The sequence below is a fragment of the Arvicanthis niloticus genome, chromosome X (assembly GCF_011762505.2).
Source record: "Arvicanthis niloticus isolate mArvNil1 chromosome X, mArvNil1.pat.X, whole genome shotgun sequence".
Classification (NCBI taxonomy): domain Eukaryota; kingdom Metazoa; phylum Chordata; class Mammalia; order Rodentia; family Muridae; genus Arvicanthis; species Arvicanthis niloticus.
This window is the reverse complement of record NC_047679.1, coordinates 58,405,126-58,416,939: the sequence shown is the minus strand read 5'-3', so window position 1 is coordinate 58,416,939 and position 11,814 is coordinate 58,405,126. Positions and strand designations below refer to the sequence as shown.

The 11,814-nt window shown below is 39.8% G+C and overlaps 1 pseudogene; it reads left to right on the top strand.

The window, feature by feature from the left end:
* Window positions 1-3,454: 3,454 nt before the first annotated feature.
* Window positions 3,455-6,201, top strand: LOC117694981 (RNA-binding protein EWS-like; annotated as a pseudogene).
* The last annotated feature ends 5,613 nt before the right edge of the window (window positions 6,202-11,814 follow it).

Sequence of the window (11,814 nt, the reverse complement as noted above, 5' to 3'; positions counted from 1 at the left end):
AGCAAATGTAGAAAAACCAAAATAACTTCTTATATTTTATTTGATATAATTACCATCCAATTTATTACTGCAATTAACAATTACAAATTATTAAAAAATAATTACAAGCAGTTATCATTACCATGATGGAACAAAGTTAGACATCAATAGCAAGAAAAATACAGAAATTCAAAGGATTAAACAACACCCTATTGAATGATGAATGGATCACTGAGGAAACCAAGACATTTTAAAACTCCTGGAATATAAAGTAAGAGGTTTTAAAATGTATCAAATCTTATATGATTCAATAAGAATAGTCCTAAGAGGAGAGTTTAAGTTTATAAGGGTCTATATTTTTTTTCTTTTTTTCCTATTATTTTCATTTTTTTATTTCATATTTTATTTACATTTAAGATGCCATCCCCTTTCCACATTTCCCCTCCCTAGAATCCCCCGTCCCATGCCCCCCTTTCCTTTTGGTTTTATACGATTTTTTTAAAAATGTTAATCAAAGGATTTATAAGTTTGCTAATGCTCAATCAGAAGCGTAACCCAATACCCAACATAGATATAAAAACCATCTTTGACTGGTGGAGACATGTGAACATCTGCCTCCATAAGGGCCTATATTTTTAAAAACTGATGCACCTTTGGTCAATGGAAGATAAAAATAAACTAAGGTCAAATGTAGTAGATCAAAAAAATAATACCATTGTATAAATTAGTGAAATAAACACACAAAAATAATCAAAAAAGTTGGTTCTTTGAAAAGATAGACAAGATCGGCAAACCTTTAGCCAAACTAATGAAAAGAAAGTGAAGACCCAAACTAACAAAACTAGGAATAGAAAGGATATAACTGATACAAACAAAATTCAGAAAATCATAAGGATATAACATAAAAACTTATAATCCACTAAATTGCAAAATCTAAAAGAAATAGATAAATTTTTAGTCAGATATGATCTAATGTTGGTAGGTCAAAAGAGAAAATCATTGACCAGTTTCACTGATGGAGATGCAAACATTCAAGAATACATTCAAAAGATTATTCACCATGATCAAGATGACTCAACTCCCAAGATACAGGAATGTTTCAACACACACAAATCAATAAATATAATATGTTATATGTGAGGTTTTTAATATCAATGCCCATATATAATATATAAGTGAATTCAAGAAGAGAAATTACACAATACTCTTAACTAGATACAGAAAGGGCCTTTGACAAAATACAAAATTCATGATAAAAGCAGACATAATAGTATACATCTTTAATCCCAGCACTTGGGAGGCAGAGTCAGATGGATTTCTAAGTTTGAGGCCACCCTCTGTATACAGAGCAAGTTCCAGGACTCCCAGAGCTATATAGTCAGACCCTGTCTTGAAAAAATTATCATAAAATCCTCAAAGAGACTAAAAATAAATGGAACATATATCAACATAATAAAAGCTATATATGAAAGCCTAGAGCCAAGATCATGCTAAGTGAAGAAAAACTCAAAACATTTCTACTAAGATTAGCAACAAGTCATGAATGCTCATTTTTTCCTCTTTTGTTCAATAGAGGGCTTGAAGTTTTAGTGAGAACAATAAAAGAAGATCACAAGATGAATACACAATAGGAAAGGAAGAAATAAATATGTGCTTATTTGCAGGTGATGTGATTCTATACATAACAGACCCTAAAGATTCTACCAAAACTCTTAAAGTTAATAAACACTCAGTAAAATGGCAGACTACAAAGGTAATACCTACCACTCAGTAGCCTTCCTATACGCCAATGACAAACACACCAAGAAGCAAATTATGGAAACAATTCCATTTGTAACACCCTAAAAATATTTTCGAATACACCTAACCAAGGAATTGAAAGACCTCTCAAGTGAAAACATTAAAACCTTGAAAAACATAATTAAAGAAGACAGTAGAGAATGGACAGAACCTTTATGTCCATGGATTAGAAAACTAATATTGTAAAATTGGCTATCCTACACAAAGCAATCTACAAACTCAATGCAGTTCTCATCAAAATTTAGAACATGGTACTGAGAAAGAAGCAAATGTACAAATTAGTGAAGAAGACCAAGGAATGGCAAAATGACTTAGGAGGTAGACATGCTTGCTCCACAAGCCTGTTTACTTGAGCTCAGTGCCCAGAAACCATAGTGGAAGGGGAGAGCTGACTCCAAGTTGGCTATCAAAATGAAATGGTTGGAATGAGAATACCCTCTCTCACAGACTCATGCATTTGATTGTTTGCCATTTGGTAGCAGTGTTTGGGGAGGTTTCGATCATGTAGCCTTGCTTGTGAAAGTACAGAAATGGAGGTGGGCTTTGAGATCAAAAGCCTTGAGACACTTTCAGTTTACTCTTTGTATTTCTGCTTACAATAAAGAACATGAGCTCTTAGTATCCTGTTCTTGACACCATGTCTGTGGTTTGTTACCATACCTTCCTATCATGATTGGTCCTTATCAATCTGAACTATAAGCCAAAATAAACTCTTCCATAAGTTGTTCATGGTCATGGCACTTCATCACAACAGAAAAGTAACTTATGCCCAAAGATTAATGTGGCTGTCTACTTTGGTTAGAGAAACTTTCTTTTATTGCAGTGAGTAACAGCAATTGCAAAGATATATAACTAGTCCAAGTGATGAGAATAAATAACTGTTGAATGCTCAGCCAAAGTGGGACATCTTTGTCACCCCCTCCATGGCTCAGGGAACATCATAGAAGAGAAGATGGTAGAAACGTAAGAGCTAGAGGAATGAGTGGAGCATTTTGGAACACTGTCTTCTGGGCTCAACAGTCATTGCACTCTTAAAATCACAGCACCTGTGATTATTGGGCTAGGACTTGCACCTGATCAATCTGGCCCATCAATATTTCACCATGAAAGGGGGAGATGAGATCCCCCATCCCTCTCTAAGCCATCCCTCTCCAATGGTTGGCACCTATGCACCTGTAAACAAGCCTAATGAAAATGATGGGATCATACAAAAAAAGGTTAAAAGGGAGCTAGTTGGAAAGAAGGGAATTGGTGCAAGTGAGGAGACAGAGTATAATGAGGGTTGTGAACATGATAAGATACATTATACATATATGCATATATACAAATATCATATTGGAACCCATTATTATGCATAATATACTGTAGATAACAAAAATCAATATGGATCTTTATGAAGTTCTTTTAAATGATATGAAGTCGAAAATCTAATAGCAATGACTGATATTTCACTACACAAAATCATAAAACAGCATAAAATATAATAATGTAAGATAGAATAAACAAGATTAAGATATTTCTAATACTAGAGACTATAACAGTCACAAAAAATAGAAGATCTTTCTAATTTATCAAAACTTGGTGAAAGCAGTTGTGTTAGTCAGGTTATATGAAGCTGTACTAAGATATAAAAATTTTTCAATAGTTCACCTCTATCATTTATTTCTTGGTCAGGATGCACATTCCTGTCAGGTGAGCTTGTCTCCTTCACTCCACAATCCAAGCTGAAAAAGCATCTGATAGCTAAGATATTAGTGATCTCATGGCAGAGGAAAGTTGAATAACACAAACACTGAGCATTTCTCCTAAGTAGGGTACATCATTTGCACTTGCCTCCTATTGTTTATTGTAATTACAAGATAACCCTGATGTCTATGGGATAAGAGTATAAACCTATTCTAGGTAGAGGAACCCACGGGGAAAAAATAACAAGCATTTTGTGTAATAATCTATATATGGTGGACAAAGGATTGTCATCTCCATCACTCTCCCACCTTGAACGGCACAGACTATAAGAAGACTGTTTATTGGTGTAGAACTCCCTGGTAAGCATAGATCTTTGTGTTGGAACCCAAGTTAGAGAAAGCTAGTAGTGGTAAGGTCTTCATGGTCCCCATCATCAGGTCCATGCCCATAGGCTGAGACTCTGAATGAGCCCTGGTATCAGGTAAGACAATAACCCCAGTGGGTTGTGCTTCTATTCCAGATCACTTCACTTGTGGCAGGAAGCAGCAATCTTAGACCACACATTTACTGCAGCAGTAGAGAGTGTAAATCAACATGGTTCTTGGTGCTACCTAGTACTGTGCAGGTCTCAGCAGGCTCAGGGTGTGACTGCAGTGTTTATGATCACAAACATTACATAAGAGATTGGAGCTGAGCCCTCCAAAATCAGCTGTGAGAACTTAGCATGATCAAAAATCTTGAGACACTCTGCGATGGTGAATGACACAGTTTGGTCTACCTAGACAGTGGGAAATTGGTTATTAGGGTGTATTGTTTCTAATGTGCTCTTGGAATTTATGCTGAATAGCCTATCAACAGCGAATTTAGGCAAAACCTGAGCTTGGGTTGCCCTCTAGTGCCAAAACAGTAAAAACACACCACAACAGACAGGAAACCTGGACTTGTGCATAATCAAATGCTGAAGTTAGAGAAATAAGTAAGAAATTAAGCAAACTGTTAGAATTTAAGAGAAGACAAGCACATACACAAAGATAGTGCTAATACTTAACCCTTCAGTGTGCAGATGTCACTGAATACCAAAAAGTATCAAGGATTTTCAGGGAGTCAGGTATAATAGCATACATTTGTATTCTCAACACTCAGGAAGCTGACGCAAGAAGATTGTAAGTTCTGGGCCAGCCTGGACTACAAAACGTAGCAATGACTCTGTGTCGGAAGAAAAGGAGGAGGAAGGGAAAGCAGAAAACTTTCAGGGAGCAAGTTTTTTCACTTGTCGAAATAAGGCATGAGGTACTGAGAAACTGGCAAGACAGGAAACAGAAAGATTGAATTCTGGGGATTTAAAAGAAACTCAGCCTATGGCCAGCAGCCAGCAGCCACCACACCTACGAGACCACAGGATGATAACAAGCCTGCAGAGACTAGTCAACCTCTATCTAGCACAGGGGGTTATAACCAACTCAGCCTAGGATATGGACAGAGTAACTACAGTTATCCCCAGGTACCTAGGAGCTACCCAATGCAGCCAGTCACCGCACCTCCATCTAACCCTCCTATCAGCTACTCCTCTTCACAGCCGACTAGTTACGATCAGCAGAACACCTATGGGCAGCCGAGCAGCTGAGCAGCTATGGACAGCAGAGTAGCTATGGTCAACAAAGCAGCTATGGGCAGCAACCTCCCACTAGTTACCCTCCTCAGATCCTACAGCCAGGCTTCAACTCAATATATCCAACAGAGCAGAAGCTACGGGCAACAGAGTTCCTTCCGACAGGACCACCCCAGTAGCATGGGTGCTTGTGGGCAGGAGTCTGGAGGATTTTCCAGGCCAGGAGAGAACTGGAGCTTGAGTGGCCCTGATAACCGGGGCAGGGGAAGAGGGGGATTTGATCGTGGAGGCATGAGCAGATGTGGGCGGGGAGGAGGACTCGGTGGAATGGGCGCTGGAGAGTGAGGTGGCTTCAATAAGCCTGGTGGACCCATGGATGAAGGGCCAGATCTTGATCTAGGCCTTCCTATAGATCCCGATGAAGACTCTGACAACAGTGCAATGTATGTGCAAGGATTAAATGACAATGTGACTCTGGATGATCTGGAAGACTTTTTTTTTTTTTTTTTTCCCGAGACAGGGTTTCTCTGTGTAGCCCTGGCTGTCCTGGAACTCACTCTGTAGACCAGGCTGGCCTCGAACTCAGAAATCCGCCTGCCTCTGCCTCCCAAGTGCTGGGATTAAAGGCGTGCACCACCACCGCCCAGCTCTGGAAGACTTCTTTAAGCAGTGTGGCGTTGTCAAGAAGAACAAGAGAACCCCTTTGGAGGAGGAAATGTCCAGCACCAAGCTGGAGACTGGCATGTGTCCCAATCTGGGCTGTGCAAACAAGAACTTAGCTTGGAAAACAGAGTGCAACCAGGGTAAGGCCCCTAAGCCCAAGGACTTCCTATCCCCACCCTTTCCAGCTGAGGAGGCCCTGGTGGCATTCGAGGAGGAAAAGGTGGACTCATGGACCATAGTGGTCCTGGAGAAATGTTGAGAGGTGGCAGAGATGGAGACAGAGGAGGCATCCAAGGTGGCTGAGCATGGACCGAGGTAGTATTGGTGGAGGAAGACGAAGTGGTCCAGGGGGGCCTCCTGGACCTTTAATGGAAGAGATGAGAGGAAGAAGAGGCAGATGTAGAGGACCTGGGAAAATGGATAAAGGCTGTCACCACCAGGAACGCAGAGACCGGCCCTACTAGAGACATGCAGAGCTGCATTGATGACCAGATTTATTTTTTAAACCAGAAAATGTTTTTAAGTTTATAATTCCATATTTATAATGTTGGTGACAACATAATGATTATTGCTTGTCTGTACTTTAGTATTTTCATTATTTGTGAAGAAACATTAAAACAAGTTTAATAGTAGTGTGCTGAGATTTTGTTGTGGTGTTGTTTTGCTTTTTGTTTTGTTTTTCCTTTTTAAGATGGTTGTTTTAAGACTTAACAATGGGAATCCTTTGTGTGCACGATCAGTATAATTGTGGAGAACCAAGAGGGCCTCTAATTGTAATAATGTTCATGGTTGTGGGTTTTTTTTTTTTAAATAAAATTGCAAATGTTTTTAAACTGTCAAAAATAAATTAATTAAAAATAACCAATGACTCCAAGTAATGGGGGATACAGAATCTCCACTGGCCATCTCTTTTAGTTAGGACAGGTTTCGAGTGGTGGGACTAGGCTGCATTCAGTTGATCTTCTGGCCAAGGAATTCCCATGGAATTTCCCAAACAACCCAGCCCGTTGCTCAGACAAAAGTTTGCTCTCCAAAAACCTGCATCAGGGTCCCAAAGACAACATTCAGCAAACTCATTGAACATGGAGAAGTTGAATTGGTACCTACAGAGAGACCTCATACCTATATTCTAGTCTCTAGTGCAGGAAGGTACTGAAAGAAACATGGACACCAACACAGCCATAAACTTTTAGCCTATAATCTGTTCTGCCTTCAAAATATTCTAGGGTAATGGTAGCACAGAACTTGTGGGAGTAGCCAATCAAAATCTGATTTGACTTAAGGCCCACTCCATGAGAAGTAACCCATACCTGACATGGCTTAGATAACCATGAACCAGAGACTAGATAGCTGAGAAACTATAAACACTACTGGTCTAAAAAAATCAATAAAATAACTCCTAATGATATTCTGCTAAATATGAGTATATATCCAGTCATCATCAGAGAGGCTTCTTCTGGTAGCAACGGGAGTGGATGCAGAGACCAGACAATATGCAGAGTGTGAGTCTGAATGGGAGGTCTTCATCAAATCCTTCCTCGAAGAGCTCAGGGAATCTTGTAGAAAATGAAGTGGAAAGAGTGTAAAAGTCAGAGGGGATAGAGGACACTAAAGACCATGGTTCTCTGAATCAACTAAGCAAAACATATATGAGCTCACAGAGACCGAAGTAGTAAACACAGAGCATGCAATAGGTCTGTACAAGGTCCTCTGCTTATATATTCCAGTTATTAGCTTAGTATTTTTATGGGACCCCTGACTGTGAAAACAAGTGGGCCTCTGACTCTTTTCTTCTTTCCCCATTACTACTGACATTTTTATTTAAGCTCTTGAGAATGATATAATTCATTTATTTATTATTACTCACTTTACATTCCACTTACTGACCCCCAAATCACCCCCTTCCAACAATCCTTCCTCTATCCCTCCCCTTCTCCTCTGAGAGGGCGGGGGCCCCTGATTATTCCCCCTACCCTAGCACTTCAAATCTCTGCAAGCCTAAGTGCTTCCTCTCCCACTGAGGCCAGACAAGGCAGCCCAACTAGTATAACATACCCTACAGACAGGCAACAGCTTTTGAGATAGCTTCCGGTCCAGTTGTTCAGGACCCACATGAAGACCAAGCTGCACATCTGCTGCATGTGTGTGGGGAGGCTTAGGTCCAGCCCATGTATTTTCTTTAGTTGGTGGTTCAGTCTCTGAGAACCCAAGGGTCCAGGTTAGTTGACTCTGTTGATCTTCCTGTGGAGTTCCTATCCCCTTCGGGACCTGCAATCCTTCCCTCTACTCTTCCATAAGAGTCCCCAAGCTTATCCACTGTTTGACTGTGGGTGTTTTCATCTATCTGAGTCAGCTGCTGGGTAGATCCTCTCAGAGGATGGCCATGCCTGTCTGCAAGCATAATGGAATATCGTTAATAATGTCAGGGACTGGTGCTTGCCCATGGGATGAGTCTCAAGTTGGGCCAGTTATTGGTTGGCTGTTCTCTCAGTCTCTGCTCCATCCCTAATCCCTGTATTTCTTGTACACAGAGTAAGTTTGGGGTGGAAAGTTTTGTGGGTAGGGACTATTGTTCCAACAGAGTTCCTGCCTGGCTATAGGAGGCAGCCTCCTCAGGCTCCATATCCCCAGTGCTGGGTATATACCTAAAAGATGCTCTACCATCCCACAAAAGACGCTTGCTTAACTATGTTCATAGCAGCTTTATTTATAAAAGCCCAAAACTGGAAACAACCTAGATGTCCCTCAACTGAAGAATGAAAAAAGAAATTGTGGTACATCTACACAATGGAATACTATTCATTCATGAAAAACAAAGACATTATGAATTTTGCAGGCAAAGGATGGATTTTGAGAATTTCATCCTGAGTGAGGTAACCCATTTCCAAAAGGACATGCATAATATGTATTCATTTATAAGTGGGTTTTAGCCATAAAATACAGGATTCCCACAGACCCAAAGAGGCTGGACAAGAAGGAGGGCACAAGCAAGCATGCTTGAGTCTCACATGGAAGGAGGAATGGAATGGGCGTGGAAGACAGATGGAGGGAGGGACCTGGGTGGAAGAGGGGATTAGGAAGGGAGTGGGAGGATTCAGGGTCAGGTGTGGGGAGGGGCAGGGAGATTCCCAAAAGACCATGAGAAAAAATGTAAATCTGCAACTGATGGGGGATAGAGGGAGGAGGCAAGGGACATCTCCAGGAAGAGATGGAGACCTAGGATAGGGAAGGTACCCAAGAATCAGTGGGGTCTCTGACCCTTATGCCTGCACTTAGGACTCTTTTTTCATGTTGGATTGCCATGTCCAACTTTTATATAATATTTTTTTTTTGCTTCATCTGAGTATTTTTATTTTGTCATATTTGGTTGCTATATCTTAGAAGCCTGCTCTTTTCCTTTTATTTTTTATTACTGTTGCATCCTTATCACAGCCACCTCCCTCCTCTCCTCCAAGTTCAACCCTTAAAAATACCTCTTCCAATGCCCGTCTCCTTTTTCTCCTCAGACACAGCTGTGCTGTCTTTTGAGGTTTTTAGCCATTCTGACTGGTGTTACGTGGAATATCAGAGATGTTTTAATTGGTATTTCCCTGATGACTAAGGATGTTGAACATTTCTTTGAGTGTTTCTTGGACTTTTAAGATTCCTGTTTAGCTCTGTGCCCTATTTTTAATTGGGTTATTTATTTTTTGTTATCTAACTTTTAGAGTTCTTTATATATTTTGGATATTATCTATTTGTCAGATGTAGGGATGGTTAAGATCTTTTCCCAATCTATAGGCTGCCTTTTTGTCTGATTGATAGTGTCCTCCGTCTTACAGAAGATTTTAGTTTCATGAGGTCCCATTCTTAGAGCCTGAGAGCAATTGGTGTTCTGTTCAGGAAGTAGTCACCTGTGCCAATGAGTTCAAGGCTATTCCACACTTTCTCCTCTATTATATTTAGTATGTATAGTTTTCTGTTGAGGTCTTTGATCGATTTTGACTTGAGTTTTGTGCAGGGTGATAAATATGGATCTATTTGCATTCGTCTACATACAGACATATAGTTAGACCAGCACAATTTATTGAAGATGCTTTCTTTTTTTCCATTGTAAGGTTTTGCCTTCTTTGTCAAAAATCATCTTTCCATAGGTGTGTGGGTTTATTTCAGGGTCTTCGGTTTGATTCCATTAATCAACCTGTTTCTATACCAATACCATGCAGTTTTTCTTATTACTGCTCCATAGTACAGCTTGAATCTGGGGTGGTGATACCTCCAGAATTTCTTTTAATTTTTTTCCCTTTTTTATTGGATATTTTGTTTACATTTCAGATGGATCTCGTTTCCCCATTTCCCCTCCCTAGAAAACCCCTATCCCATACCCCCCTTCTCCTTTTTGCTTTTATACAATTTTTTTTAATGTTAACCAATGGCTTTATAAATTTGGTAATGCTCAATATCAATCAGAAGTGTAACCTAATACCCAACCTAGATATATCAACTATCTTTGACTGGTGGAGACATGTGAACATCTGCCTCCATGTCTGGCACCCCTCTCTCTTTCTCTCTCATCACCTAGCTCCTCCTCTCCTTCTCCTCCTCCTCTCCTTACTCCTCCTCTCTGTACTCCTCCCACATTAGCTCCTCCTACATGTCACCCTTCCTGTTAAACTAAAACTTTTCTCTCAAAATACAGTTAGAGCATAACTATACCAATTTATGTCAGTAAGGTACAGGATACACCTAATACCCAGTCCATCATTTTGTTGACTAACCAGAACCTCTGTCATCTCTCCTAAATAAAAGACTTAGTTCTGAGCCTGGCTTTTTTTTCTTGGCTTTAGAATGAATGTCAGCTGACAACCATCCTCTCAGATCTTTTCTCTCAAAGTAAATAGCAAGGATTGGCTATGAGACTATAAGAAATACCCCCATCAGAAATCTAGAATGACTGAGTTAACTGAGATTATGGGAAGCACAAAGCATAGCTTCTAAAACTTATCCAATTTATAGAGACTGCTGAACACCTGGAAAGCCCCTATACTACAGAACGTTGGAGCATCCGATCTTCAGCCTTCTTGCCCAGGATCATCTGACAGACCTAGTGATGCAGGATTATTAAGGGCTGATTATTCTGTCTAGGCAGATATAATCAGTCGACTATTCTGCAAGTGTGTCCTTTTCTGGACAGTAATTTGTCTGTAGATAGAAAGAGGCAATTCTTGCCTAGTGGCTGACTCACCACAATTGGAATAACTCCAAAGATGCTCAATTTCTTCTTAGAATCCAAGACAGGAAGCTGTCAGGAACAGACAGGTCTCTAATCAAAATGAACATTAATATATAAATATTTGTAGCGTCAGTTCTATGGACTTCTGATGTTTTGAAAACCAACTATCCATGTAAGGTAATCTGGACTGTTGTCTGTTAACTCCTCTCAGCCATTTCTAAAGAAAATATAGAAAACACCCTAACAATAAACTCAAAGCCATGAATTTGCTATAGTTCCTTAACTCACAGGCTAACCATCTCAAATAAGTTTAAAAAGTTAAAGAAGGACTGGGTCTAAGCCTTGTATTCCTAAATGTGTATTACAGGCGCAATGCCTATGATAGTAACAATATTCATCTCACTTTTATATTAATAATAAGCTCATACCAATGAAAATCTTACATTTGAAATCAAAGTAAATTTTGTACCGTTTAAGAAATTATAACTTCATCTTGATAATAATTATGCAGATTTCTACCAATAGGTTATGGCTATGCAATAAATCCTAGGTAATCCTCCCTGTTCCACCAAAACCACTATTTTTCCCTAGAAAGACAGACCAATATTAACCACCTCAGTCCCCAAGCCCAGGGAATAGGGCCACCGACTCTTCATTAACTTCTTCAAGCTGATTATGGGTGTTGATATATTAGAAGAGGGGTTGGGGGAAGAGTAAATTGATAAACCTCTGACACTGTGTCTTCACTGCATCCAGCTGGAATTCCAGGACATCAGAGGTTCGAGCAGCTCTGCTCAGCTTGCCTGATGAGTAGATACACCAAGGCTATGTATTCTGCAATATACAATTCTCAAAACAAATTTTA